The 4977-nt window shown below is 45.0% G+C and overlaps 1 long non-coding RNA gene across 1 annotated transcript; it reads left to right on the top strand.

Annotated features, from left to right (window-relative positions):
• Positions 1 to 736: 736 nt before the first annotated feature.
• On the top strand, positions 737 to 3807 carry LOC111728544. The gene is made up of 2 exons (XR_002775805.1): positions 737 to 1223; positions 3609 to 3807. It is a non-coding gene; the product is annotated as an uncharacterized LOC111728544 (long non-coding RNA).
• Positions 3808 to 4977: the final 1170 nt, after the last annotated feature.

Raw genomic sequence — 4977 nt, 5'->3', positions numbered from 1 at the left:
ACCAGAAGAGGAGCGGAAGATGTCTCGGGTGGAGTTGGGGAGCGCGTGGGAATCAGAGCGCACCTCCCCCCTGCCTCCTACTCCAGCTCTCACGCTGCGTTTCCTCCCTGCTGGATTCTGCCTCGGTTCTGTAACGGCCAAGTCTCCGCTCCCAGGGCAGAGATTTGGGCCAATTATTATACCTTGAGAATGGAGATGAAAGTACTTTTCTCCTAAATTACTTGGAAAATTGCCTCCATTTTCTTTTCCATTTTTGCTAGTCTAGGTGTCTGGCCTTTGGCTGAGAGGGTCTAGTCCAACTAGTCTGGGACCGAGTGACCCCTGGAGGGCTGTCACTGAAATGCCATTGCAGTCATTGCAGCCTGTTTTAGCTGTTAGAATATCATTGCTTTGAACTTTGATAGCTTCTTCCCACAGAACAGCCTAAACTTCTTATCAAATTTCGAAAGAATTAGGTATATTCAAAATGGAAAATGGAGTGTAGGACAGACACAATGATTGGGGGTCTGCACATTTACAGACTTGACTATGATTATTTCAGATGTGTCTTTACTGCTTTATGGTCCAGGAAGAGGGTTCTTGATCCTCTTAAATAAGAGGGTCCACTGTAAACAGAGCTCCTTAACTTTCACATAAAACCCTACTGAAGCTATTGAGAGGGACCCAACTGCTATACATGCAAATGTCTGAAGATCTGCCTGACACAGTGACTATACTGGGGCTCAAGTGCCTCTGTACCACATGGTGCACTTCTCTTCTGTCACTGAATTCTCAAAGTAATTCCATGGTCACGAAATTCTTGCATCCTTTCTTAGATGCCTGTCTCTAGAGCATTATCACTATTGGGGCCTAGAAGTTGTCAAATTCATCCAATGCTATATATACAGACGCAAACAGGTCCTTCTTACAACAGGCACGCATGGATGTTTGTTGAATTAACTCTGGCCTTGGGTGGATGTTTGTTAACCATTGAGCTGAGTTACTTGAAGAAACTGAAGATCCTGGAAAATTAAGTGACACGTGAAAGTCTGAGAGTTATTAAATGGCTGAGTTGGACTTGTGAAGAACCTCCCCCCACGGCTCCCCCTCTGGCTTCCCTCAGCCTCTGAGTGAGAGGATACCACTGCTGCCATTTCTAAGCCTGTATTTTCTTTCCATTACAGCATATTGCCACCCAACTCACAGACTCAGATCTTCCTGGTAAAACTCAGGGATGCTTGCAGGTGAGTGACTGATTTATTTCTGGCAGGAGACAGACTGGCATGGAGCACTGATCCTCTGACTAAGGGAGAGGTGGGCCTCGTGTCCTCTCTTCCAGGCAACAAAACGATGTGATCATCCCCAGTACTCAGAGAGCTAGTTCACGGTGGGTAAAGGCCTCTTCTGTAATTAGTGAAAAGTTTTTTCCTATGAAGGAAACAGTGATTTTAAGTCCAGGCAAAACCAGGACTTAGCTGTGCATTTGTCTGAGAAATATGATGAGAAGATGGGACAGTCTAGTCAGGAAGAAAGGCAACCAGGAAAAAAAGCTGTGGGGATGTGGGCTTATTACAAAATTTGTTAAGGGACCCAAATGCCTAAAACTAGCAGAAGAATCCAGAGCAACCCAATAATCGAGAATGAAGAAGAATGTGGAAGAATAGGTCAGGGCTACAAATATAAATATTAGTTGGCAGAATTTCCTAAAACAACTTAGATCTTTCTATAATTTTCAATTTTAGGCCCTAAATTATTCAAATCAATATATATAACACTGTAAATGTTTAACTCTTCTGTGAATTTCTTCTTATTTAAAAATGCATAACTGAGGGAACAACAGAGCTAATCTGTTATCCTTCTTCACTCCAAAATCTGGTCTGTGATCACAGGGCCTGAGGTCAGAAGACCCATGTTTCAGTGTTGAATCTGCCCTGGTTTACTAATTGGGTCACCTTGGTAAGTCCTTTTAGTCCCTGAACTTTAGTCCTGCACCTGAGACAGTAGTGTCTCAGGCCATTCCCTGGGTTCTCTGAACACTGAATAATCAAACATGACCTTGGGCATGTTTCTTAGACAATCTGTGCCTCAGTTTCCCTGTCTGTAAGGAAAAAATTATACCAGAACCTACCTTTCTGTGTCTCTGTAAGAATACCAGATTCTGGCCACACAGAAAGCATGCTGAACAGGACAGGTACAGTAAATGTGACCTATGGACACAATCAGGGATCTGGGGAAGGGGCATTGTCCTGTCCCACAGTTGCAGCCAGGATCACTGTAAAGGGTGTACTTTGAAATCTTTAAAGTGTATATGTAAATGTGCATAAATGCCCAGGTAAATGAGAGACATTAATGTCATTATTGTATGATTTTGTGTTTCTTACTTACTTATTTTCCTCAAGTGTCTTGACAAATATACCATTGTCCATTAAGAAATAGGGCCCCCATGTCAAGATCTCTGTATAGAATTTCTTTTGTGTTCTTTAGTATTACTTAATAATATTTATACCATTTTGCCCTTTCAAAGACAGCTCAATCTCTCCACACCACAGCGGTAAATGGTACATGTTGCTATAATTTTTTCTTCACCCGTGAGGGAACCCGGGCTCAGGGAGGTGATTTATTTCACCTTCCTGGTGGTTGGGGAAGAGTGAGTAAGAGGAGAGAGATCTGCCTTGCCAATCTAGCCTTTTCCATTCCAGGGGCCATGCCTCTCACGTCTTACCAGCCTGTCTCTTCTAAGCCTTTGTTAGCCAAGCCATTTGCACCACCCATCTGGATGGTGCCAGGGGCCGGCCTGCTCCAAAGCAGTATCCTTAGCGAGGCAGGAGTTTAGAAACAGCATCTGACTGATTCAGGAACTCCGCTCACATCCCCCATTCTCTGCTGCCTCAGTTTTCCCCAGTTCTGTGCTGATTCGAGATGCCCACCCCTCACTCTGAGCCATTACTGTGCCGCCCCACATGGCCACACTCAGAAGAGTGTGAGGGGTGGGCATCTCGAATCAGCACAGAGCAGCCGCTACAGGCAAGCTATTTTTAAAAACGCTACTTTGCTGAATTATTGCAATAATCGCTCCGCCATCTATGCAGCGTGGGGTTGCCCCGACAGGGCAGAAGACCAGCAGCTAATCCGCCGGCCTCTGCCCCTGGAGAGATGTGAGAAGCGCGCTGCAGCCGTGAAAGTGCAGCCCGCACGGCCCTCGCCGGCCTCTCTCTGGGTTTCCAGCTTTGTATTCCCAGCCAGGCATCCACCACTCTGCAGAGGGCGAGGGTCACGCTCCTCTGCAGTCTCTCAAATCGCGGCGCAGTCATACTCTTTATAGATCTCGTATTGTCAGTAGAAAACAATTTCGAGGCCTTATGTGATTGGGGCAGATGGCCAGCTGGAGGCATTTGAAGAAAATATCTTTTCACATTTCCTTTTATTGAATTTGGAGAACTCGTGGTTTAATGCACAGTTTCGTACTGCATTTCAACAGAGCAAAACTCGGAAGAAAATAGCTTTTCAAGCTACAGGTGGGTCTTGGTAACGCTTTGATTAAATCATTGTTAGCGAGCAACGTTTCCCTGCACTCATCACAACCCTTTCTCTAACCACAGTAATTCTCACCTTTGATTTCATTATTTTAGGAAGGAAGACAGAAGGAAAAATGAAATGCAATTTAACGAGATCTTTACTCATCCACCTGCAAAAGGAGAAACTTAGAGGACACAATGAAATAACACAGAATGTAAAGGGCCCACTGCCAAGCTTTCTAGGCAGGAGCCTTTTAAACATGCAAAATCAGTGGTTACACCGTTAATAAATTAGCTTTCTGATAAAATGTAATCCACTCTCAACAATTTGTGTGGCTGAAGCACTTTGCACATTGGGCGTGTGGAATGAGTCAGGGGCTATCCAGGGAGGGAGCTCTGCTTCTCTTCTTATAATGAGATGTTGTTACATCATCTTTATCATCTCTGTGAATGTAATAAACTCCTTTATCCCCCTGAAATTCAGCCTCACACTCCTGCAGGGTAGAGGTCATGTGTTAAGTTTTTTCTGTGATCTCTGTGCTTTCAATGTAGCATGTCTGCATGTCACATGTGGGAGGATGGAGCGCCCCAATGCTCTAATATGCAACGGATGTTGGCTCCTATTCAAACACAACTGTTTGGTCCTTTAACCTATGGGATGACTATTATCAAAAACAGGAAATGAAAGAAAAAAACTATAGAAGAAAGAGAGTCTGTTCCCCCCACCCCCGAAGGATACCCAGAGACAATTGTTCTAGATGGTTTTTCTTCTCATCTGCAGCTGAGATGGGTGGTTTTCACCCAAATCATATTCTTTTTGAGAAACAATCCTTCCCCAGTGAGATGGGACAATTGGTGGGGGGGTAAAGAAGGAGGAAATAAAGGAATAAAGATCTTTACCTCATAGCTTTGCGGCAGGTCTGTATACACCCCTGAACAGGTGTGGACCTCTGGGCCCCAGGGTGTCAAAGCCGACTGCCTGAAGGCTGTATGAGGTTTAGAGACACAGAGAAATGGGAAAAGAAAAAACCAGAAAGGAAAGTAATCTCTGGCCTCTTGGCTTGTGGCAGAACAGTGTGAACCCCGGAGCTGGTGAGGACCTTTGACTGGCAGGGGACCTTCCATAGGTGCTCTTACAGTTTGGTGTGGTCAAAGGGCTGAATGATGGCTAAACGGAATGTGAGCAGCAGTGATGTTTGTCACAGTAAGGCCTGGGATAAACACCTTCTCCACATGCTCCTCCATAGGCCTTTCCTATTGTTGCCAACTGGGGGAGACACATCTCAGAGATCCAGCCAGGCGCCCCAAGTGGAGACAATCCCCACTGAGTGGAGCCCCCCGGGAGTGCTCTGACTCATTCCATAAGTGAGGGGTTTCTATTCTGTTGTATGACTACATATGTAGGTGTATTTGTTTCTGCAGTGCCTAATAGCTTTTAACCGATACACTGAGTACCTTTTGGATCAGAATAAATGCTACTGTG

The sequence above is a fragment of the Otolemur garnettii genome, unplaced genomic scaffold, assembly GCF_000181295.1.
Source record: "Otolemur garnettii isolate 467f Iridium unplaced genomic scaffold, OtoGar3 scaffold00167, whole genome shotgun sequence".
Lineage (NCBI taxonomy): Eukaryota > Metazoa > Chordata > Mammalia > Primates > Galagidae > Otolemur > Otolemur garnettii.
The sequence above is the reverse complement of the archived record's forward strand: the minus strand, read 5'-3'. Positions and strand labels throughout refer to the sequence as shown.